The sequence below is a fragment of the Bos taurus genome, chromosome 2 (assembly GCF_002263795.3).
Source record: "Bos taurus isolate L1 Dominette 01449 registration number 42190680 breed Hereford chromosome 2, ARS-UCD2.0, whole genome shotgun sequence".
Taxonomy (NCBI): Eukaryota; Metazoa; Chordata; class Mammalia; order Artiodactyla; family Bovidae; genus Bos; species Bos taurus.
In genome coordinates, this window is record NC_037329.1 from 77,726,880 (window position 1) to 77,754,415 (window position 27,536).

Sequence of the window (27,536 nt, forward strand, 5' to 3'; positions counted from 1 at the left end):
GAATCCAAAATATCAAAAGAATTATCAATAGGAATTCAATATTAAATTGTTAATGATATATTTTTCTTTTTTCATATATGAAAGCTTCAGAACACAGTCTGCAATTTACACATAAAGTACAGCACATTTCAGTTTGGACTAGACACACTTCAGAGTCTCCAAAGCCACAGGTGGTGAGTAGTTACCCCACTAGGCCACACAGCTCCCTCATCTCAAGGAGTAGGGATTAGCTCTCTTGTTAAGGTACAAGTAAAGAAAACTCATTTTGCTGAGTAATTTTTCCAGCCGATTTCAGATCCCAATACCAGGCTGACCTCACTGTGTGTGAGTGGCACCCATGTAATTCAATACACAAGTCTCACAACACGTGAACTAGGTTTGCTGATTCCCACCAGTCAAGGATGGGACGTTATGACAGTGCCAAAGTGTTTAAAGTCTTCCTGAATGTAAGCTCTCAATCCCTGCAATTGTCTTCTAACTGGCCAATATCAAGTAAATCCAGAACTCCCTGTGATTCTACTCCCTGAGTAGCACTGCTTGCTCTATAAGAATCCCAGAAGTTGAAACTTATAAAAGAAATACAATTTTTACAGAAGAAAAATATTCATTAAAGAAATGTCTAATTATAAAAACAGTTGCACTCAATCTTACGTCATCAATAAATCTGTTCATCAAACTAGTAACTTTGTAGGCATGTATTAATTATTAAATGCTGTGAAATCATGTAATATGATACCATGTAATTAGAGAGAAAATTACTTGAAAATTTAAATGGCAAACTCACTGAAATGTTGAAACTCACTGAAATGCTGAGATATTTTTGACCACTTGGAAAAATAATGCCTAAAAGTGTTTTTCGAACTCAATCTTCTTTCTGGTTGTGTGCTAAACTAGAATGTCACTTATAGGCTGTAGTAGCATGTTCTTTCCTTACAAAATTTGATTAGAAAAATTGTATACTAGCAAAATAAAATTGGCAGTCTTTTTCTAAAAAGGCCATTGACATGATTACATTGGATTTGATTAAAACCAAAAAAAAATTAATGACTTCTTCATTTTATAATGTTAATCTTTTCATACCAATGGAAAGTGTATAAAATTTTGTCTGTAAATGGTAAAAACCATAATTACCAAATACTTTGCTTATCTTTTCTTTAAAATTGTCATACTGAAAAATTGATGTGCAAGCTGATGTTTGCACATGTGCACTTTAAAATATGGTTTATTATATATGAACATCTGCTCCATTCTAATCCAGAATATCAACAGGGAAGGTGCAATAGAATATTAAGTGTTGCCCACATCATTACTGTTACAATGAGTAAGATAAATATTTGAACATAATGGTGTACTTTATCATAAAAACATATTGAGGTTATTTGGGGAATTCATAATGTTTCATTTAATCAAACAAAAAAGCACAGCATGAAGTGGGTAGAGAATGGGCTATTGAACTGGGAGCTGTTTCCCTTGCTGTGACATTCAGTAAAATCCTATTAACTCAGACCCTTCATAGTTTGGGATAATTAAGGTTATCCAAACATGATACATTTGACTTTAAGTTAGGAAAAATTTGGAAATAATAACTTTATTTATGAGTTACAAAAGTATTGTACATGAGAAAGGAGAATGTGGAATAATCAAAGAAGTTTCAAAACAAAAGCAAATATAAACAAAACACAACTGTCTCTGCATAAATATGAATTCATATTGCTATGAATTCAGAAGATGCTATTGACTGGGAAAGATACAGAGTCTATGTCTAATACCAGGGTGTGATTTTAGCCCCCACAACCTTCCACCATGTGCTGCCTGACCATCACTGGAATTTTGGTCCTCTGCATGTTCACTTTTAAAGAGTGGAAGAGATGCTTATTGACTTTTCTGCCAGATTTGAGTGTCTATAATCCAAATTTGTATAAGTTAAATAATATTTGGGTTTAGGATACATTGTTATGTAATTGAGATAATTGGGCATTTTTTTCTCATTTAATAAATTAGAACTTATGCAGTATATTCTCTATAAGGTTTTCTTTTCATATTTTCTTACTTTTATTCAAAATTAGATAAACCAGCAGGTGAACATTAGTCTCATATTTATAAATCTTCCTTAAACTTGTTCAGTGAAATAAAGCATTATATTTTATTTTATGCTAATTTAATATTTATGTTAATTTAGTACTTTTGCAAATACATTAATGGATTTAATATAATATTGTATTTCAATCCAATGCAACATTTTAAATATGACTTAAAATATAGTTAAAAGTAAACACTTATTTTGAAGTCTTTCTGGTCCTGTAAGCCTGTCTTGATCATCCACCCAAGACTGACTGTCTTATAATCCACATTAGAAATATGAATTTTTAGCTTCCAAAAGGGTGTATCATATGATCCACATAGAGCTGGAAGAAAGTGTGTTAGAATTCCTATCTCTATTTTTATTTTACCTGATTATATTTTCTATTTTGCCACACATTTTATAAAAATATATTATCTTTTCATAGAGCTTAGCAGATTTGTCATTTAAAAATAAATGTTGATGATATATTTAAATTGTATTTACTAATAGGGTACATATTCACAAAAGCTGGGAATCAACTCTCTAAACATGCTGTCCAGTAGAAATATAAACATCATGTATAAGTTTACATTTCCTAGAAACTACATTAAAAGAAAGACTATATTATCTAATATATCTAGCATATTATCCTTTTGACATATAAAATGTAATTGCATCTGTGATATTATTTACATTGTTTTATATATTTTGTACTATATCTTGGAAACCCAGTGTGCATTTTACACTTCCCACCCATCTCTGGACTAGTCATACTTCAAAATGTACAATAATTACATGTAGCACGTAGCTATCATCCCATGTGACTCAGTTCTCACAAGAACACAAAGAAGTTCTTCCTCCAGTTGGTTTGTTCTTGATCCTTGCATTTCCTCCCAGTCCTTGGATCTTCATATTGTAGTCCCACCCCTGTATCAGTCTCTGCATCTTGAATTTGATCTGCACACAACATGTATAGCTTCCTGTTCTCAATGATTTTGCTACATCTTAGCTCTACTGCCAACTTGGATTTAGAGAACTATTCCCAGCTACCTCTAGGAAACACATTAGCCTATAAAATGTTCAGATTATGTTATTAAATTGAAGTATAGTTCATTTATAGTATATTAATTTAAAGTGTACATCAAAGTGATTATTTTATTTTATGTCTGTGATCTACATACAGAAAGTTGTATATGTAAGTTATTTTATCTTTTTTTTAGATTCCATTTATAAGTGATATCATATAATATTTGTCTTTCTCTGTTGGACTTACTTTACTCAGTATGATGATCTCTGGCTCCCTCCATGTTGCTGCAAATGGCATTATTTCTTTCTTTTCTATGGCTAAGTAATATTCCACTGTATGTGTATACCATGTCTTCTTCATCCATTCTTCTCTTGATGGACACTTAGGTTGCTTCCATATCTTGGCAATTTTGTAAATAGTGCTGTTATCAACCTTGAAGTACATGCATATTTTTGAATTAGTGCTTCTCTGGATATACACCCAGATGTGGTATTGTAGTATCATACTGTATCTCTATTTTTGAGAAGTTCAGATGTTGCTTCCTAACTTTTATCATTTCTATTAACTCTTGCTTATCAAGCCCCAGTTGACTGAATTATTTCCTGTCTCAATAGTTATCAACTATACTTCTCCAAACTGGACTAAATTTTTTCTTTGCATACATGTTTTCTTTTTATACAATAATGGTGGTCATTATTTTAATTCACAGAAAAGGAAAAAGAGAAGAAAACAATCAACCATATAAATTAATTTTCCCAATTAAAAAAATTCTATAAACCTATTTCTAAAAATATTGTCCCTCTCTCCACCCTGTTTATTTCTCTCTACTGACTACTAGTATTTGATGAAATAAATTTAATACAGGGAAATTATTGATAATGGCACATATTGAAAAATGTCTTTTAGAAATGTACATATTTTAAATTATGTAGCCTGACCTCTTCCAGCTTCTTTTAGTTTATTAGTATGTGAGCCCCAAGATTGCAAATTTTTAACTGTGGTACCCATAAGATTTCCTAGAGTGGATGATACATGTTTGGCTTGCAAAAGATATTTATTACTTAAATAAATTTTTTAAGTCAACTTTTCTGTTCATAATATTTCTCCTGCAGATCAAATGTTTCACAGTACATTTCCACAATTAGTGCCATTACTATTGCTTCATAACCAAATTGGTTTGAGGATCAGTTGGTATTAATATACATATACTAGTCTATATGTAATAGATAAACTACTAAGATCTACTGTATAGCACAGGGAACTATACACAATATTTTGTAATAACCTATGAAGGAAAACAATTGGGAAATATATACATGGGCTTCCCAGGCTGTTCAGCCCCTCTACATTTTATGGAGTGTAGAGTGCCTCACCACTTGAAGACAGTTGGTAGTGCTTGCCTTGAGATGACCATGCTTTATCACTTATCTCTTTCTTTTAAGAACTACATTTGCCCAAGGTGTCAGGATTTTTTCATGGCCCCTTCCCATACTTGTAAGCTTCATGATTCTTTTGTTCTGAAATTGATACATAGTTGACTTACAAAGTTTTGCTAGTTTCAGGTACACAGCAAACTGATTCAATTATATATGTTTATATATGTTATTGCTGTTGTTTAGTTGTTATGTTGGACTGCTTGCAAACCTATGGACTGTAGCCTGCCAGGCTCCTCTGTCCATGCAATTTCCCAAGCAAGAATACTGGAGTGCGTTGATTGAGAGGATGTTCCTGACCGAAGGATCATACCCATGTCTCCTGCTTGACAGGCAGATTCTTTACCTCTGAACCGCCTGGGAACCCATATATATTTACCAATTGTTTTCCTTTATAGATTATTGCAAAATATTGAGTATAGTTCCCTGTGCTATACAGTAGGCCTTAGTTGTTTATTTCACATAGAGTAGTGTGTATATCGGAGAAGGCAATAGCACCCCACTCCAGTACTCTTGCCTGGAAAATCCCATGGATGGAGGAGCCTGATAGGCTGCAGTCCATGGGGTTGCTAAGAGTGAGACACGACTGAGAGTCTTCACTTTCTCTGTTCACTTTCATGCACTGGAGATGGAAATGGCAACCCACTCCAGTGTTCTTGCCTGGAGAATCCCAGGGACGGGGGAGCCTGGTGGGCTGCCGTCTATGGAGTCGCACAGAGTCGGACACGACTGAAGCGACTTAGCAGCAGCAGCAGCAGTGTGTATATACTAATAACAAACTTCTAAGTTATCTCTCCCCCTTTCCCTTTGGTAACCTTAAGTTTGTTTTCTATGTCTGTGGGTTTATTTGTTTTGTAAATAAATTCGTTTGTATCTTTTATTTAGAGTCTACACATAAGTGATACGATGTTTGTCTTTCTCTGTCTGACTTACTTCACTTAGTATGATAATCTCTAGGTTCATCCATGTTGCTGCAAATGGCATTATTTCATTCTTTTTATGGCTGAGTAATATTTTCTTGTGTATATATTGCATGTTTTTTATCCATTAAGAACAAAAGTAGAAAGAGAAGGAAAATATGAAGTCAGTCCACTGGATTAAATGAGAAATTTAAGTATAATCTTTATTCAATTATCACTTTCTCTTATACTTCAGAAACGATTATCTTCATTGTTTCATTTTTTTCTCAGATTAAGATATGATCACCATCATTATTCTTTTCCTCTTCTAGACAGTGAAACGCATTTGCTGCATTTATCTCCCTTAGAGTTATATACCATTCTGTTTTCTTTGTAACAAAGTCAGTATGCTTGTGAAATAGAATCTTTTGTATATTTTGACTATAAAGTGGTGCACACACATACTTTTTGAACACTATAATTTTAGTTATTGTTACTTTATTTTATTTATTGTATCTCATTGTACATTAACGTGAATGAATTACAATTTAGGTAATCAATGTTTGATAAAATCAATCATTTAACTCTGGTGAAAGTCTTTTCCCATTACCTCTTTGCCTTTTCATATTCTTTTTTCATTTTGTTTCTATTAACTTTATATGGCTGATATAGGACAGCTTCTTTATGTGCCTCACTTCTGAATATATTACAGTAAAATGATTATATTATTTAGATTTTAGAGAAGAAAAGCAAATCCCACTAGAGCCTTATAGAAAATATAGCATTCTGAGACTGGATTTCACACGCAGTTGAGTATTCTCCAAGCAAACTGAAGTCATTGTTTCTGGTCAGTGATTGAGGTCAATGGGTCAGGTGGGAGCTGAGAAATGGAATTTGTAAACATGGATGTTTTATGGGCCATATAAGCTAGAGAAACGCATATGAAGAAAGCTTTATAAAGCATTATTTTCCAGAGAGATGAGATATCTATGAGGGATCTAATGAATTTGTGAAATGGTAGTTGAGGAATTAATTGGCCCTTGATTCTTTTTTTTTTTTTTAATAAAATAAGGGCAGTATCTGGGAACAATTTTAATTCTTTTGTATCTCTGTTTCATTTTGTGATCCCAGCATTATACTCCCCCCATCCTAAAAAAAAAAAAATCTCCAGAAAGGCAAGCAGGCACAGTCCATGAATAGAATACCAGCTAACTCATCTTTTAATTCTTTTGTATCTCTCAACAAAGAGATAATTCTTTGTATCTCTCTTTCATTTGGTGATCCCAGCATTATACCCTGCAAATGTCCAGAAAGGCAACCAGGCACAATCCATGAACAGAACACCAGCTAAATCATCAAATATATACACATCTAGAGAACCATACAGAGTATTTCATTTTACAGCAGCATCATCCTTTTTACCCTGTGGAATCAGCCTCAGATGAGCTTTTTTTCCTACATGTCTTTTCCCCTCTTCCTATTTCAACATTCTTACACAGTTGATGTGCTGCTCACACTGACCTTTTCCTATTCTGGCCAAGTGCTTTCTGATCAAGACTGTTCAGGTATCATTCCTCCTTCTTGCATCCTTAGAGTTCTCCAAAGTATGTGTAGGCTCACAATTTTTCTTGGAGGAAGTAGTAACATTTTAGACTGGCCAATATAGATCCTCTCTGAGACAAACTTTCTACCTGCCAATACACATTCCTTCTCATGGTTTAACTTCAAAAATTGTTAGATTAAAGCATTGCCTTTTAAGAAGAAATTTGAGTGAAAGGAGGGATACATAGAATTAGTGAGACAGAAAACTCTGAGCTACCATGCATTGATTCATTCAGATTTTAACTGGATTTGTCCATGCACCTACAAGCATCCAAGGTCATAGAATATTAAGATGAAGCAGACAGTTTACTTTTCTCAGAACTTATCTTTCTAATGGAGAAGGCAGACATATAAATGGATGAATTACATTGTAATGTGTCTACGTGATATAATACATTCTAAACAAAATGCTGTAGAAAATAAATTATTTCAGTCAAACAAAAATTGAAAGCTGTACTTTTCAGGTAGCAGTTTACCTGAAGAATCGCACAACAGAGGAGGCATCATTTTTTTACCTGCACTGCCCACATGTTCCTACCAAAGAAGTACAATGATAGATTAATTTATCCCAAATACTTTAGGTTTAAAGTATGTCAATAGAAATATCTGTACACTTTTGTGATGGCTTTACTAGTACTGATGAAACCTGAGGCATAATTGTATTAATAATCACTATGCACAGGACTGGGAACAATTAAAAAAAGAAGCGATAAAATACTAAATGGAACTTTGCAAATTCCTGAAAGAAAACTTTCTATGTATATCTATTTTTTGTAACGACTTAAGAAAAAAATGTTTCTACAAAGTGTTTAGGATTTCTGCCATTCAAGAGTAGTAAAAGAATGTGTGTGTTTGTTGCTCAGTCATGTCCAACTCTTTGCAACCCCATGGAAAGTAGCCCTCCAAGCTCCTCTGTCCATGGAATTCTCCAGGCAAGAATATTGGAGTGGATAGCTATTCCCTTCTCCGGGGGATCTTCCTGACCCTGGGATCAAAACCAAGTCTCCTGCATTGTAGGCAGTTCTTTACCATCTGAGCCACAAGGGAAACCAAGGATAGTAAAATAATTTGTTCAGTCGCTCAGTCATGTCTGACTCTTTGTGACTCTTTGGACTGCAGCACACCAGGCTTCCCCATCCTTCACCATCTCCCGGAGCTTGCTCAAACTCATGTCCATTGAGTCAGTGATGCCAGCCAAAGTGTTAAATTATGGGCAGTGGGTTTATCAAAAGAAGTGGAAATCTATGTCATTTGGGGAAGAGTGACAATTTTAGAATGAAATACTTTAAAATTATTTTAAAGATTTTTCTTTATTCCATAAAATAAAAAAGTACTTGTAGGAAAAAGTGTCTTTTCTGTAATTTCCTAACCCTTCTCATTGCTAACATGATGGATTTATTTACAATGAAGACCTTGTTAAATATCAAATCAAATGGGGAATTGCACTCACTGAATTGATGTCACTTAGCATGCCTGGACAGTGAGCAGGTCTAAACTTTTTAAACCACTTCCACCACCCCCAACCCTTTTAAAGTAATGAATCTCACATTACTTTCATGGCATGATGAAATGAGTTGTATTACAAAAAAACTCAAATAGCCAAAGCAATCTTGAAAAAGAAAAATGGAACTGGAGGTATTAACCTGCCTGACTTCAGACTACACTACAAAGCTACAGTCATCACAATAGCATGGTACTGGCACAAAGCAGAAATATGGATAAATGGAACAAAATAGAAAGCCCAGAGATAAATCCATACACCTTATTTTTGACAAAGGAGGCAAGAATATGCAACAGAGAAAAGACAATCTCTTTAACAAGTGGTGCTGGGAAAATTGGTCAACCACTTGTAAAAGAATGAAACTAGAACACTTTCTAACACCATATACAAAAATAAACTCAAAATAGATCAAAGATCTAAATGTAAGACCAGAAACTATAGAACTCCTAGAGGAAAACATAGGCAAAACACTCTCTGACATAAATCACAGCAGGGTCCTCTATGACCCACCTCCCAGAGTAATGGAAATAAAAGCGAAAATAAACAAATGGGACCTAATTAAACCTATAAGTTTTTGCACAACAAAGGAAACTATAAGCAAGGTGAAAAGACAGCCTTCAAAATGGGAAAAATAATAGTAAATGAAGCAACTGAAAAAATTCATCTCAAAAATATACAAGCAGCTCATGCAGCTCAATACCAGAAAAATAAAGGACCTAATCAAAAAGAACTAAATGGACTTCTTTCCAAAGAAGACAGATAGCTAGCAATACAGATGGCTAGCAAACACACGAAAAGATGCTCAACATCACTCATTATCAGAGAAATGCTAATCAAAACCACAATTAGGTACCATCTCATGCCGGTCAGAATGGCTGCTATCAAAAAGTCTATAAACAATAAATGGTGGAGAGGGTGCAGAGAAAAAGGAACCCTCTTACACTGTTGGTGGGAATGCAAACTAGTTACAGCACTATGGAGAACAGTGGGGAGACTTCTTTAAAACCTGGAAATAAAACTGCCTTACAACCCAGCAATCCCACTGCTGGGCATACACACTGAGGAAACCAGAATTGAAAGAGACATGTGTATCCCAATGTTCATCACAGCACTGTTTACAATAACTAGGACATGCAAGCAACCTAGATGTCCATCTGCAGATGAATGGATAAGAAAGTTGTGGTACATATACATAATGGAGTATTACTCAGCTATTAAACAGAATGTATTTGAATCAGTTCTAATGAGGTGGATGAAACGGGAGCCTATTATACAGAGTGAAGAAAGAAAAACACCAATACAGTATATTAGTACATATATACAGAATTTAGAAAGATGGTAACGATGACCCTGTATGCAAGACAGCAAAAGAAACACAGATATAAAGAACAGTCTTTTGGACTTTGTGGGAAAAGGTGAGGGTGGGATAATTTGAGAAAATGGCATTGAAACATGTATATTACCATATGTGAAATAGATCACCAGTCCAAGTTCGATGCATAAAACAGGGCACTCAAAGCCAGTGCACTGGGACAACCCTGAGGAGTGGGATGGGGAGGGAGGTGGGAGTGGGGTTCCGGATGGGGGACACATGTATATCCATGGCTGATTCATGTCACTGTATGACAAAAACCACTACAATATTGTAAAGTAATTAGCCTCCAATTAAAATAAATTAATTTGAAAAAACCCTGGATATACTGTGGTATTCGTGTTACTTTCTATAAGTACATATATCTGTCAGATGGTCTATATAATACCTATCTGATAGCTTTGTTATGAGGGTCAAACGAAATGATTTATGGACAGAATCTGGCTTATAAGCCTAAGGTACTTACATGAATTTCCATGAACTAGTCCCCAGCTCCTTTTTCTAATTTCAAATCTTCAAACTAAATATTCAGTTAGATTAAATTTTGAGCTTAAAAGACAAATGAGCTCTGGGTTCTTCAAATACTTTGATTGCATATACCCTTTTAGATACGTTTAGAAAATGTGAGCAGTTTGGAGAGAAAGAAGAATTGATGAGCATCTTTAGAATGAGTACTTTATGCTCCTATCTTGTTGTGCTGCTGCTACTGCTAAGTCGCTTCAGTCGTGTCAGACTCTGTGCGACCCCATAGAGGGCAGCCCACCAGGCTCCACCGTCCCTGGGATTCTCCAGGCAAGAACACTGGAGTGGGTTGCCATTTCCTTCTCCAATGCATGAAAGTGAAAAGTATAAGTGAAGTTGTTCAGTCATGTCTGACTCTTAGCGACCCCATGGACTACAGCCTACCAGGCTCCTCCGCCCATGGGATTTTCCAGGCAAGAGTACTGGAGTGGGGTGCCATTGCCTTAATCAAGACTAAAGATGAAGGAGATGGACAGGAACACAGATTTTTGAAGTATTGTTACTGAATAAATCAGGTCTTACAGCTCACTGCTTGCAAAATCATTACATACTCATAAATGGTAGAGGAGAAAGGTGCTTTTAATCTGACTGCTGGCAGTCTGGGGTGTTGATGGACTCAGCACCCCCAAAAACCACCTCCAAAGATTTTCCTTTGCCATGTGACTTTTTAAAAGGAAGCAGGTAAATAAACTCAGTAAATTACTGAGATAGGTAACCCTCCACTGGGTACAGGCTCTCTGTCTCCTCATGAGTTTCCTTTACGTTGTTCACAGAGTTTGGCCATACAGCTTTTTTTTTTTTTTTTTTTTTGAGAGCTTCCCTGATAGATCAGTTGGTAAAGAATCCGCCTTCAATGGAGACCCCGGTTTGATTCCTAGATCAGGAAGGTCCCCTGGAGAAGGGATAGGCTACCCACTCCAGTATTCTTGGGCTTCCCTTGTGGCTCAGCTGGTAAAGAATCAGCCTGCAGTGTAGGAGACTTGGGTTCTATTCCTGCATTGGAAAGATCCCCTGGAGAAGGGAAAGGCTACCCATTCCAGTATTCTGGCCTGGAGAATTGCATGGACTGGATAGTCGATGGGGTCATGAAGAGTCAGACACATTTGAGTGACTTTGACTTCACTTTACTTCACTGAAGGGGAAGCCAGGGAAGTGATCTTATCATCTGCTAATTACTATTCTCCATTTCTACTTCTTTGATCTATAGAAAGAACCCACAAGTTAGGTAAAGTATTATGTGATTAAAAGATTTGAAAGGTATGCTTGGTTTAGAGATAAGTAAAGCCTGAGGAGTGCCTAGTTTAAATGTTAGTTTACAATATAGCTTTATTAAAGTGATAAGGAAAGGCGCTTCCTGCTAAGCGTGGTTTCCTGCAATGAGTTGCTTACAATATGATAAGATAATTACAAGGTTGTATAGGCTAGGTACTAGGGGAAATAAGGAAGAACACAATCAGGGTTAGCTTCTGAGAATGAATGTTCTGCACAATCTGGGTTTGGGAGGTGAGAGGCATTTTTGCCAATTGTCAGGTGCAAAGAAGCATCTGAGAGAAACCTGGCATGGCAAATAAGGAAAAATTCTGTGTCCACAAGTTGTTGCTGTTATTCACTCACTCAGTCATGTGTCAGATTCTTTGCAACCCCATGGACTGCAGCATGCCAGGCTTTCCTGTCCTTCCCTCCCAGAGTTTGAGCAAACTCATGTCCATTGAGTCAATGATCCATCCAAACATCTCATTCTCTGTTGTCCTCGTCCCCTTTCCTCAATCTTTCCCAGCCTCAGGGTCTTTTCCAATGAGTTGGCTCTTTGCATCAGGTGCCCAGAGTATTGGAGCTTCAGCATCATTCCTTCTAATGGACATTCAGGATTGATTTCCTTTAAGATTGACTAGTTTGATCTCTCTGCTGTCCAAAGGACTCTCAAGAGTCTTCAATGCCACAGTCAAAAGCATCAATTCTTCAGCACTCAACCTTTTTTATAGTCCAACTCTTATATCTGTACTTGACTGGTGGAAAAACCGTATCTTTGACTAGACAGACCTTTGTTGGGAAAGTGATGTCTCTGCTTTTTAATACACTAAGTTGTTACATAAATATATACAATGAAGTAGAAATACCATACCAATTAGAAGCATTTTTATTTATTAAAAACCATTTATTAAAAACTAAAAATACTTTTCAAGTCATACATTTTATAGTGTTCCACTTTATCTTTAACCTGGTATTTTTCTTATTTTATCACAGAATTTAGTCCTAAAGTAATACATTTTTATCCTTGAAAATCTATTTATCTTCTTCTGCATTTCTGCAATAAAATATATCTCTGTATTTAAATTTAGATGTTTTTGTTTCTTTATGTTTCTTGTGATCAAAAAGCATTAAGCATTTTCTGGATTAAGCTATCATTACATTTATTAGTAGTACACAAATGATTAAAATAACTTTATATTTCTATTTGGATTAATCACTATTAAAATAAAAGTAAGTTTTAAGTGAAACTCATCTCTTAATGAGATGGATTTTTCCAATTAATTCATGAACTTATAAATAAACATTACTAATTTCTAGAATGAGAAATAGTTCTGTGAAAATTAACAGGGAAAAGATAAAACAAGAAGAAAGTTTAGATCACAGTAGCTAAGTCCTAAAAAGGTGAATCAGTAATTGCTGGTGATGCATAATTTACGTAAAATGAATACACATCCTCATTAATTATTCCAGATTTAATTTGTTCATACCAGAAATGAATAAATGAGCAGATAAAAGTTTGGATAATGATAGACTATTAGGGATCTGATAGCAAGTAAAATGAATATGAACTTAGAGAATATGATAATCTTTTGGGAAATTAATGAAAATATTTCTACTACATACTTGAATAAATATTTAAGAAAATATAAAGCCTTCACTTATTTCTAATATATATTCTTATTTCTCAGTGATAAACTAATTAAGAGAAAATAATCCTGGAACTTTTTATCTCCCCTTCTTTGATGTAATGTAAAATTTGAGACTGAACCACAAACAAACACAAGGAAGAATGAAAAGGTGCACAAAGATAGAAAAGCTGAAAATTTAGAGAGGATTCCCTCTCTAACAGATTGGTAATTTTCAGCATATGTTTTATAATCCCTGATTATTTTATATCTAGCTAAAAATATAGTCTATATATAGAGGTTGATAAGGACACAGGCTTGCCCCCTGAATATTTCTTACTAACCTTGTTATTGCTCTAGAACAATGAATTATTTGACAACTAACAGAGATGAGAAAAACTCCACTTTATTACAGGGTGTTGACTAAAAGATATCCAGTTGACTCGAGCAATTTCAAATGGTTCGTTTTATTGGTGCCCTGAATTTTTCACATTTCAAATAAATAAGTTTTGCTTCCTTTTCTTGCTAAGTCTTTATATGCTTATTTTTCTTCTCTTATTACAATATCTTGGATTTTCAGTATATTTTTTAATAAAAGTTGTGGTAGTATAAGCCCATGCCATTTTATTTCTGAACAATGTATCATAATATGAAGTTTACTATACATTTGTTCCTTTTTAGAAATTCATTATCCAATAAAGGAATTATTTAAAGATAACTTTATCTTTTACAGTACAGTGCTCATGATAGCTTCTTAACCTTTAGTCCTACAAATTCCACTCATCCCCAATATTACATATATCAGCACTTTTGCCCTACTCATTTCCATGAGATTTTTTTCATAACTTTACAGTATGGTTAGATTATTTTGTCACCTTCCATCCTGAGATCCCCTATGTAGCCCCTATGTAAAAACATACATATTTAATTTAGATACCTTAATATTTGCCTTATGTGTTTTACGCATTTGACAAATGCATTATGTCAAATATATGCCATTACAGTATCTTATATAATAGTTTTACTTTTTTAAGGAAAAAATCTTCTGTGCTTCAATAACTCAACACTTTCTGTCCCCATGCCTGTAGAAACAACTGAACTTTTTATTGTAACCATAACTTTACCTTTTCCATAATGTCATATAACTGGAATCATACTATACTCTATATAGTATAGAATCACTCTATACTATCATCAGACTGTTTTCAGACTACCTTCTTTCACTAAGTAATGTGCATTTAAGGTTCTTATGCATCTTTTTTGTGGGTAGCTAGCTCATGTATATTCACTGCTCAAAAATATCCCAATTTATGGATATACTGAAGTTTATTCACCTATTTAAAAATATCCTAGTTGTTTCCAGATTTGGTGGTTATGAATAAATTTACTATAAACATTTATCTGCAGATTATTGTGTGGACATAAAATTTCAGTTTCAATGGATAAATATCTAAATTGCTGGAACATATGGTAAGACCATGTTTCATTTTGTAAGAAACTGCCAACTTTTCTTCCAATTTCTCTGTACCATTTTTTTATTCCCATCAGAAAAGAATGAGAATTGCTTATGTTCCAAATCTTTGCCAGCAATTAATATTTTCAGTATTTTGAATTTTAGTAATTCTAATACTTGAATAATGGTATACCACTGTTGTATTTATACTCAACTATTTAATGACAAATGATTTACTATTTTCTCATATTCTTAGCAATCTATATATATGTATTTATTTTGGTAAGAAGAATGTTCAGATTTTTAGCCCATTTTTTCAATTAGAATGTTTCATTTCTTATTGTTGAGTTTTAAATGTTTTTTGCATGTATATGTTTTGGATTTAAGAACTTGATCAAATATGTGTTTTGCAGGTATTTTCTTCAAGTCTGTAGCTTATTTTATGAATCTCTTCTCTTGAAATATAATTCACATTGTATATAATTCATCCACTTAAAGTATGAATTTCAATGATTTTCTGGGTACACCAGGCTTCCCTGGTGTTTTAGATGGTAAAGAATCAGGATGCAATGCAGAAGACCTAGGTTCAATCCCTGGGTTGGGTACACTATTAATTTTCTAAAAATTTGGTAGAATATACATAGCATAAAAATTGCCATTTTAACTTTTAAAGTGCAACATTTAGTGTCATTAATTTCAATCAAAGTATTGTGCAACTATCTGCAAAATTTTTCTCATCACCAAAGTAGAAACTGGAACCATTAAGCAATAATTTCCCATCCTCATACCTTCAACTCCTGAGACCTCTAATCTAATTTCTGTCTCTATGAGCTCACGAGTTTTAGAAATTTGATATTCAGTTCAGTACAGTTCAGTTGCTCAGTTGTGTCCGACTCTTTGCGACCCCAAGAATCACAGCACGCCAGGCCTCCCTGTCCATCACCAACTCCCGGAGTTCACTCATGTCCATTGAGTCAGTGATGCCATCCAGCCATCTCATCTTCTGTTGTCCCCTTCTCCTTCTGCCCCCAATCCCTCCCAGCATCAGAGTCTTTTCCAATGAGTCAACTCTTCGCATGAGGTGGCCAAAGTATTGGAGTTTCAGCTTTAGCATCATTCCTTCCAAAGAAAACTCAGGGCTGATCTCCTTCAGAATGGACTGATTGGATCTCCTTGCAGTCCAAGGGACTCTCAAGAGTCTTCTCCAACACCACAGTTCAAAATCATCAATTCTCCGGCACTCAGCTTTCTTCACAGTCCAAATCTCACATCCATACATGACCACTGAAGAAACCATAGCCTTGACTAGACGGAGCTTTGTTGGCAAAGTAATGTCTCTGCTTTTCAATGTGCTATCTGGGTTTGTCATAACTTTCCTTCCAAGGAGTAAGAGTCTTTTAATTTCATGGCTGCAGTCACCATCTGCAGTGATTTTGGAGCCCCCAAAAATAAAGTCTGACACTCTTTCCACTGTTTCCCCATCTATTTCCCATGAAGTGATGGGACCAGATGCCATGATCTTAGTTTTCTGAATGTTGAGCTTTAAGCCAATATTTTCACTCTCCTCTTTCACTTTCATCAAGACGCTTTTTAGTTCCTTTTCAATTTCTGCCATAAGGGTGGTGTCATCTGCATATCTGAGGTTATTGATACTTCTTCTGGAAATCTTGATTCCAGCTTGTGCTTCTTCCATCCCAGTGTTTCTCATGATGTGCTCTGCATATAAGTTAAATAAGTAGGGTGACAATATACAGCCTTGACATACTCCTTTTCCTATTTGGAACCAGTCTGTTGTTCCATGTCACAGCAAAAACGTGTTCTTTCTATCTGGCTTATTTCACTTAGCATGATATTTTTTAGGTTCATCCATGCTGTAACATGTGTAAGAACTTCATTCTTTTTCATGGCTGAATAATATTTCATTGCATGTTTATTCAAGATTTTGATTAGCCATTTATCTGTTCATTGACAGTCAGGTAGTTCTTATTTTTTTCTTTTGTGAATTACATAGCAATGAACACTGGCACACAAGGATCAGTTAAAGTCACTATCTTCATTTCATTTGAATAAATATATCTAAGAGAGAGGAACTGCAGCATCATAGGCAACACAATTTGTTTAGCTTTTTGAGTATCTTACAAATTCTTCTCCATAGCAGCTACACTTCAATGCACAGGGTTCTAATTTCTTCACATTCTTGTCAATACTTATTGTCTTTGGCTGAGTGTTTATGCTGCTCCCCTTCCATGCATATGTTGAAGCTCTAACTCATGGTGTAAATGTATTTGAAGAGGTGGATTTTAAGAAAGTAATTTAGGATATATGAGGTCATAAGACTTGAGCACTGAATCTATAGGAGGAGAGACATCAGAGCACTCTCTCTTTCTCACACTCTTGCTCAATCTTGCTCACTCTCTTCCTCCACACACATAAAGAAAATGCTATATGAACACAGAATGAGATCGTGACCACATACAAGTCAAGAGAAGAGGCCTCAGAATGAAAACTATCTTGCTGACATCTTAATCTTATCTGTCCCAGTCCCCAGAGCAATAGAAAATAAATTTCTGTTGTTTAAGCTACCCAGTGTATGGCATTTTAGCATGACAGCCCTAGTAAAATAATATAGGTGAAGGGTGCCAGAGTAGGGTGAGGCTGTGACAAACATCTAAAATATGTATGGAACTTTGAAGCTTATAATAGGTAGAGACAGGAAGAGTTTTGATGTGCATACTGGGAAAAAACCTAGATTTTCATGAAAAGTCAGTTGGTAGGAATATGGTTATTGAAGGTCATTCTGGAGAAATCTTCAAAGGAAATAAAAAATAGTCATTGGAAACTAGAGAAAAAGCAGTACTTTGTAAAAAAGTGTCAAAAAACTTAGCTGAATCATATTTTATTGTTGTACCGAAGTATAACTTGCAAGAAATGAAACTGGATATTTAGCTGAGGAGACTATTATTAATAGTGTTAAAGGGGAATGCACCTATGACAAACTGGATTTTGTAAGATGGAAAAATCCATGCACTGAGGAAAGGCTAGTCTCTTCAATAGAGAGTGCTTGATTTCCACCAACACAGGAGTGAAGTTGGACCCTTATATTACACCATATATAAAATTAACCCCCAAAATGAAACAAAAAGCTAAATGGGAGGCAAAATTTAAACTCTTTAGAAGAAGGATTTTGGATAAATCTTTAAGACCTCAGATTTGGCAATAGTTTCTTACATATAATCCAAAAATAAAAGCAGCAAAATAGACAAATTGAACTTCATCAAATTTAAAATTTTGTGTATCAAAGGACATTAGTAAGAATGTGAAACTACAGCTTACAGAGTGGGAGACTGTATTTTCAAATTGCATGTTTATGAGATTAGGTCAGTTCAGTTCAGTTTTTCTTTGTGACCCCATGGACTGTAGCATGCCATGCTTACCTGTCCAACACCAACTGCCAGAGCTTGCTCAAATTCATGTCCATCAAGTTGGTGATGCCATCCAACCATCTCATCCTCTGTCATCCACTTCTCCTCCTGCCTTCAAACTTTTCCAGCATCAGGGTCTTTTCTAATGAGCCAACACTTAGCATCAGGTGGCCAAAGTATTGGAGCTTCAGCTTCAGCATCAGTCCTTCCAATGAATACTCAGGACTGATTTCCTTTAGGATTAAATGGTTTTATCTTCTTGCAGTCCAAGGGACTATCAAGAGTCTTCTTCAACACCACAGTTCAAAAGCATCAATTCTTCAGCTCTCAGTCTGCTTTAAGATCCGACTCTCACATCCATACAAGACTACTGGAAAAACCATAGCTTTGACTAGACAGACCTTTGTCTGGAAAGAAATGTCTCTGCTTTTTAAAATGCTGTCTAGATTGGTCATAGCTTTTCTTCCAAGGAGCAAGTGTCTTTTAATTTCATGGCTGCAGTCACCATCTGCAGTAATTTTGGAGTCCAAGAAAATGAAGTCTGTCACTATTTCCATTGTTTCTCCATCTATTTGCCATGAAGTGAGGGACCAAATGTCATTGCCGTGATCTTAGTTTTTTGAATATTGAGTTTTAAATCAGCTTTTTCACTCTCCTCTTTCATTTTTATCAAGAAGCTCTTTACTTACTCTTCACTTTCTGCCGTAAGGGTGGTGTCATCTGCATATCTGAGGTTATTGATATTTCTCCCAGCAAACTTGATTCCAGCTTGTGCCTTATTCAGCCCGGCATTCCATATGTTATACTCTGCAAAGTTAAATAAACAAATTGACAATATAATCAATAGAGAAATGCAAAACAGATCACTAAGGTGATACTACTTTAAGCTTAGTAAAATGGCTCTTATTTTTTAATGTAAATTAATCATATTAGTTGTCCATGGCTGGCATAACAAAACATCATTGACTAGGTGGCTTAAACAATAGAAATGATATCTCACAGTTCAAGAGGCTGAGAATTCCAAGGCCAAACTGCTAACAGGTAGGTTTCTTTCCAAGACTTTGCCTCTTCGCTTATAGGTGATCACCATATCATTGTTTTACAGTTTTCATAATCTTTGTCTTTCAACCCCTTGGTTAAATTTATTTCTAGGTATATATTTTCTGTGATGTGATTTTGATGGGACTTTTATTTGATTTTATTTTGCTTTCTCTTTCTGGTAGTTTATTATCACTGTTTAGAAAAGCAATAGATTCTGTATGTTAATATTATATCTTGCAAATGTTCTTATTTCCTATATTTATTTTAACAGTGTTTGGTTAGAGGCTTTAGAGTTTTCTATATATAGAGAGAGCATATTATCTGAAAATGGTGACAGTTTTATGTCTTCATTTAATGCTAACCTTATAGGAAGAGTAAGAAGTAGTTTCTCTTCTGGTGTCTTTTGAAAATATTTGAGAAGTTTGCTTGTAATTCTTCTTTAAATATTTGGTAGAATTTGCAAATGAAGATACCCGCTTCTGGGATTTTTCCAAGTAGTGAGATTTTTGATTACTGATTCAATCTACGTATTTCTCTGAGATTTTCTGCTTCTTTTTGAGTCAGCTTAGAAAATACATGGACCATACACATCCAGATGTTCAAGCTGGTTTTAGAAAAGGCAGAGGAACCAGATATCAAATTGCCAACATCTGCTGGATCATCGAAAAAGCAAGAGAGTTCCAGAAAAACATCTATTTCTGCTTTACTGACTATTGCAAAGCCTTTGACTGTGTGGATCACAATAAACTGTGGAAAATTCTGGAAGAGATGGGGATACCAGACCACCTGACCTGCCTCTTGAGAAACCTATATGCAGATCAGGAAGCAACAGTTGGAACTGGACATGGAACAACAGACTGGTTCCAAATAGGAAAAGGAGTTTGTCAAGGCTGTATACTGTCACCCTGCTTATTTAACTTATTTAACTTATAGGCAGAGTATATCTTGAGAAACGCTGGGATGGAAGAAGCACAAGCTGGAATCAAGATTGCTGGGGGAAATATCAATAACCTCAGATATGCAGATGACACCACGCTTATGGCAGAAAATGAAGAGGAACTAAAAAGCCTATTGATGAAAGTGAAAGAGGAGAGTGAAAAAGTTGGCTTAAAGCCCAACATTCACAAAACTAAGATCATGGCATCTGCTCCCATCATTTCATGGGAAATAGATGGGGAAACAGTGGAGAGAGTATCAGACTTTATTTTGGGGGGCTCCAAAATCACTGCAGATGGTGATTGCAGCCATGAAATTAAAAGACACTCACTCCTTGGAAAGAAAGTTATAACCAATCTAGACAGCATATTGAAAAGCAGAGACATTACTTTGCCGACAAAGGTCCGTCTAGTCAAGGCTATGGTTTTTCCAGTGGTCATGTATGGATGTGAGAGTTGGACTGTGAAGAAAGCTGAGTGCCGGAGAATTGATGCTTTTGAACTGTGGTGTTGGAGAAGACTCTTGAGAGTCCCCTGGACTGCAAGGAGATCCAACCAGTCCATTCTGAAGGAGATCAGTCCTGGGTGTTCTTTGGAAGGACTGATGCTAAAGCTGAAACTGCAATACTTTTGCCACTTCATGTGAAGAGTTGACTCATTGGAAAAGACTCTGATGCTAGGAGGGATTGGGGCAGGAGGAGAAGGGAACGACAGAGGATGAGATGGCTAGATGGCATCACCAATTCGATGGACATGAGTTTGGGTGAACTCTGGGAGTTGGTGATGGACAGGGAAGCCTGGTGTGTTGCAATTCATGGGGTCGCAAAGAGTAAGACATGACTGAGTGACTGAACTGAACTGAGAAAATTTTGCACTTTCTAGAAAATTCATTTCATCCATATAATCTGTGTATATGGAGTGGTTCATAGTCATCTTTAGTAGTTCTTATTTGTGCAGTCATTAGGAATGTGTTGTTCAGTCACTAAGTCATGTGCAACCCTTTGCAACCTCATGGACTGCAGCATGAGGCTTCCCTGTCCTTCACTGTCACTTGGAGTATGCTCAAACTCCTGTCCAGTGAGTCAGTGATGCCATCCAAACATCTCAATCTCTGTTGCCTTCTTCTCCTCCTGCCCTCAATCTTTCCCAGCATCAATATTTTCCAAAGAGTCAGCTCTTTGCATCAGGTGGCCTAAGGATTGGAGCTTTAGCTTCAGCATTAGTCCTTCCAATGAATAATCAGAGTTGATTACCTTTAAGATTGACTGGTTTCATCAACTTGCAGTCCAAGAGACTCTCAAGAATCTTCTCCAGTGCCACAGTTCAAAAGCATCGTTGTTCAGCATTCAGCCTTGATTATGGTCCAACTCTCACATCCATACATGGCTACTGGAAAAACCATAGCTTTGACTATATGGACCTTGCTAGCAAAGTAATGTCTCTACTTTTTAACACTACTTCAGTATTCTTGCATGAAGAACCCCATGAACAGTGTGCACTGCATTAGTGATTTCCAAATATGACTATAATCAGAATTATTTGGAGAGATGATGAAATATTCAATATCTCTGAGGTGGCAGTTGAGAAATCTGCATTTTTTAGAACACATAAAATAATTTAATGCAGTCAGTTTTCAAAACAACTATGTACTTTACAATCAGTTTATAGTTAGAGATTTGGTGCATCTCAGTTCTTGAACCAGAGAAGGCAATGGCAACCCACTCCAGTACTCTTGCCTGGAAAATCCCATGGACGCAGGAGCTGGTAGGCTGCAGTCCATGGGGTCGCAATGAGTTGGACACAATTCAGCAACTTCACTTTCAATTTTCACTTTCATGCACTGGAGAAGGAAATGGCAACCCACTCCACTGTTCTTGCCTGGAGAATCCCAGGGATGGGGGAGCCTGGTGGGCTGACGTCTATGGAGTTGCACAAAGTCAGACACGACTGAAGTGACTTAGCAGCAGCAGCAGCAGCAGCAGTTCTTGAACATTCTTTTTATCTGTCTTTGATGATTTTTCATACAAAGATAATACTGCTTGTTTGGGATAAAAATGCTCTGACATGAGTTTGTTCCACTGACTTCACATCACTGTTTTGACACTTCTTTAGTTTAATGTACTCCAAATAAAATTACAAGTCATTTTAGCTTTCAGAAAATCACTGTTCATGTTAGGTTAAGTGTTCTTTAAAGTCCAAACATTTTCTTCTGTGAGTACCATATAAAATCCCGGTGTGGTTAATATTTGTTTGCCACCCTCCAGCCCTTACCTTTGTTGGCTTTAGCCTTCACTATGTGAATTTGACCTGAACAAACTACAGCACTAAGGTTGCAATGCTCTCCAGAGCAAAAAGAAGAGAATTGAGAAGTTGAGGCACTGATTCCCTTTCTGTCTTTTGTTTGTTCTCGCAGCAGCTGTGTTTCTTTAGGTACATAACTCTGAATGGCAGCCTTTCTTCCATGTCTCTGAGTCTATTATGGTAAAACTGACCACTTCATTTTTACACTCAGACCAAGGATTGGTAACAGCTTCCAATAGTTGCTAATACCTGGAATCCCAAACCTCTCTTCTTGCTTTTTGGCTGAGTCTTTCTACAATTGTAAAAAAAGAAAAGAAAAACAAACAAACAAAAAAACCCCAACAACAACAAACCAAAAAGCCTTCACTGAATTCTTTGAACTGAAGTGTTGTATATTTCCTTATGAAAATCCTACTCATGCAATCTCTGGTGGCTGCCTGTTGCATTTAAATAAACTATGAACATTGATTTTACCCCTGAATTCCTTACATGTTTGGACCCTGAGCATCCCTCCCACCTGTTCATACTGTATTCTCCCCATCATCTTCTGCTTCCCAGGTGGCTCAGTGGTAAAAAGATGCAAGAGACACCAATGTAGGAGACTCAAGAGATGCAGGTTTCAATCCCTGGGTAAGAAAAATCCTTTGGTGAAGGAAATGGAAACCCAATCCAGTAATCTTGCCTGGAAAATCCCATGGACAGAGGAGCCTGGCAGCCTACAGTCCATGGGATCACAAAGAGTCTGACATAACTGAGCAACTGATCTTATACACACACACACACACACACACACACACACACACACACATTATCATCTAACTTTTCTTACTGTCCCTTTAACCTGCCAAAGCCTTAGTATTTTCCTCTGTATTGTGTCTGCAATGGTGCTTTTCCTTCAGATCATTAAAAGTTTACATCCATCTGGTCTTTAAAATCACAATTCCCAAGTTATCTGCTAAATGAAGTCTTCTTGATCCTCTAACTTGTCTGGGGAAACAAAAGAACCAAGTAAAAAATAGTTGGAAGTTTCTAAGAGAGAACTTAATTGACCCTACTACTTTAAAAGGGCTAATCAAGTTTTAGACCTTTCTTTATTTTACCTGTATCTTCCTGAAGAATGTAGGCTGTGAAGTTACAAACTTCTGTAATAGGCAGAAGTTTTCTGCACAACCAGTGAAATCTCTATTTCAAAAATAACATTAAACAAATAGTATTTAACCTTTTATGACTTTGACAATATTATTTTAACACTGCAGGTTTATTTGCATAATCTACATATGTATATTCTGAACTTTATCTTCCCTTAGTATCTATCTGCAATGTGAATGTGTCTATAAGGCTGGATTTAATGATGCATTTAGTCAGCCCCTCAGCATACACAAAGGTATCTTGTCTTTTTTGTGTTATTTCCATCAAAATGTGTAAACATTTGTTTGATTTAGTAACAACAGGAAAGGTATGAGGAAAGACAAAGTATCTAGAAGAAAACCCATCAACACACCATTATGATTTATACGGCACAATCTGAAACACCTTTGCAGTATGTTGGTATAAAAAAGTCTATAAAAATGAATGTCTGGGTGGAATTCATTATAGAATGGGATTTACAATAAAGGTGAGTTTTCTGCTTAACAAAGACACACTGAGAAAGCTTCAGAAAATTTGGAAACGTTGAACACTGACAAGACAATTTCTGTGACTGACATAAGGCTACCAACCCAACTAGATAAAGACTGATGCCTTGTTTAGTATCTGGTACAGGTACTTAGTTCAATACCTTGCATAGCTTTCAGACTTTATCATGGGCAGTAATCACCTTCCTCTTGAGACAAAGCACTGATCTAATTATCCATCAGTCAAAATGTATCCGTACCTTGGAAAACTCTGGGGAACAGGAGACTCCGTATTCATGTATTACATCAATCAATTGTAATATGTTGACTGTCCAAACTGATGATGTTTGGATTTATTGACCTATGGGTGTGCTTATTTATTTAGATTATGGGAAAGAGTCAGCCTCCACATGTTAAAATTTTTTCCTCTGCTTCAACTGTTTCCTGCTGTCAGAGACAAAACTAACTTTAAGACAAAATTAACAAAGGCCACTTATTCATAAATTTGTGATAAAGGAACCCATTTACTATCACTTTTGTTTCAGCAATGTCTCAAAATCGTCTGAAAGTGGAGTTAATTTTATAAGGTACAAAAGGGAAATGTGGAAGGGAAGTATTCTATTAAGTTGGGATTTTAGAAAGTTGGGAGTTTTTCCAATTGGTCTTTAGATACATTTGTCAGTCAGTTGGCTACAAGGGGGCAAGAAAGTTGTTTGGAAACAATTGGGAAGAAGAAAGTTTATTAAATATCAGGGTCAGACGATTCTGTATGACCAGCCATTTTTGAAACAAGTAGAGTTGATGGAAGGCTCTTTGTCATCACACTGTCACAATAGTGCATCTGGGGAGTGGAGGTGGCAGGAAGTTTCTCATCGCTCCTGTATGTGCTTTTTGCAAGACATGAGACCTTTCACTTGAACTTCCCTTTCAAAGTTCTGACTACGTTTTATGAGTTCCCTTTTAGCATTTAGAGACTATGGTTAAGTGCATTGTCAACTCAAATGACAACCAGATTTTCAAGCTGCCATTTCACAAAGAAAGATCATGAACTTTAGTGAATGGCTTAATTCACATTGCTAGGGACAAGGGAGGCTGGATTCAAATCTAAGCCTCCTGCTCCAAAATTCAAAAGCCTCCCCTGCTGTGAAGTTTTGTCTTTTTCCCAAGTCAAAGGGAAATAATGGATGGGGAACTTTTGAGCCAGAAAATTACATCCTTATATTTCAGTGAAAGAGCCTGTGGCCCAGAAGAAAAAATGGGCTTGCTATACAGCATACAGCTAATTAATGACAGATCACAGAGCTAATAATGGGGAAGATTAACACTGAATTCCCAGACTCCCAGACTCATCCACTGCAGCTCCTTCTGTTATGAGCTGTGTGACTTTTTTGAGGTTGTGAATGAAGTGGTCATATGTCACAATATATTGCTTTAACTTTGCTTGCCAGAAACACAGTGCAAGAGGGTTATAATGGTAACCTACTTCACCAGGTTATTGGTAATAAGATTAAATTAAAAATTAATATATGTAAAGCTCTATCACAATACCTGGGATGAAATTGAGAGCTGCTTATGTGTCAAGCAGGATGGCAACACTGAAGTGCTCCTGGTTTGAACTTCCTGGTGCAGCTGCCTTAATTCTTCTGTGGAAGGGTCTCTTTCATATTTCATTTTGATTTAAGACAGACATAGATACCTTCCAGCAAAGCTCTTCTCACGCATAGCCCAACGCCTCTGTATAGCTTTGTTTGGATATGCATAGCATCTGGATAAAATCAGAAACTGTAACATAGTACAGGTCATTTAAGTCCTAGAGGAAATGCCCCCTTTAGATTTATGCTTAGAAATGCAAACCCAATGGATTTCTGAGCAAGAGATACTGCTGGCTTAGCCTCCAAACTAGGTTTAGCAGAGGACAATGATCCAATTTATTTAAATCAATGTGCATTGATTTATAGCTGATGTTTTTATCCTTATATATTATGTCTTTTTAGAAGGGTACCTTTGCTTTATCACCTAAATTTACTTGTTTGCTCCAAAAAGGAATAAGCTCCTTTCAGATATATGCTGAAGGCAAAAAATGTGCTGATTTAAGTCTCACAGCAATTCACACATAGTATTATATTGGGTTGCTTCATTCCTGTAGTCACCTTTCTAATTTAATGCATTCCAACATACAAACTCCCTAAGAAACCAACCTTAAAGATTATCCTCTATGTTACCAAAGGTCTGGAATCTGAATTTATTCAGCTCCTTCTAATACTCCTCAAAGTATACACAGACACAGACACACAACTTCTGATACCGTAGAACACAAAGAAGCCACCAGTGTCGGTCTTAACAAAGGTGAGCATCTTCTATTAACTTATGCTGCTCTGATCATGCAAACTGATTGAGTTTTTTTTCTGCAAGCTTTCCCTGTTCAGCCAGAGGACAGAAGGTTACGGTATCAGCAAAAACTCTGGATATGTGTATACATGTATATTTATAATTATTATTGTATGTATTATATGGATGTGTAGATTAAGTAGATTAATTTTATATAAAATAAATATCAACATATACTAGGCATACACTATATGCATTTACAGAATATGTTTATGAACATAATGATGCCTACAAAGACTCACTGATAATGGGAAATTTCACATAGTTTGGGGAAGAATTCCATTTGTCCAAAAAATTTATAATTCTTCTATATATTTAAAAAATTTTGCAAATTCAACAGTCTTCAAAAGTAACCTAATCTTTGCTTTTTTGGAAGCAGAATGCTACAATGGAAAGAACACAAACTTGTCCAAGAGTCTCAGTTCTGTAATTTATCAGCTGCATTGCCTTGAGCATGTTACTCAATTCTTCTGAACCTTAACCTCCACAGTAGGAATAGGGGGCTAAAATTCATCAGATTACTGAGAAGAAATGCCTCTTGAGCCCCCAGCATGTCTAGACTGCAGAAAAGCTTCAGAAAATGACTTTCCCTTATTCCAAGGTTAGCAGAAGGGCCTAAAGGATCACTGAAGGTTGTATCCCTGGCAAAAACTCAGAAAAATATTTGAGTTCTCCTTTCAGAAGGCCCTGTGCTCCTTGCCCACAGCCAGGAGGAGAGCAGGAAGATAGATGGAGATGTACTTTGGAAGTCAATGAGCTCTATAAATTCCAGGTATTATTCTTATATATCTCAACTCTTGATGATCTATTCAAGTCTCTGAAATCCTTAATCCTGCAGGATTTCACAGCACTGGATTTTTATTAATACACAGAGGGATTCTTCTCTTCCTATTTTTTCCTCTGCCTTCAGTTCAATTCAGTTCAGTTCAGTCGCTCAGTCGTGTCCGACTCTTTGCGACCCCATGAAACGCAGCAGGCCAGGCCTCGCTGTCCATCACCAACTCCCGAAGTTCACTCAGACTCATGTGCATCGAGTCAGTGATGCCATCCAGCCATCTCATCCTCTGTCGTCCCCTTCTCCTCCTGTTC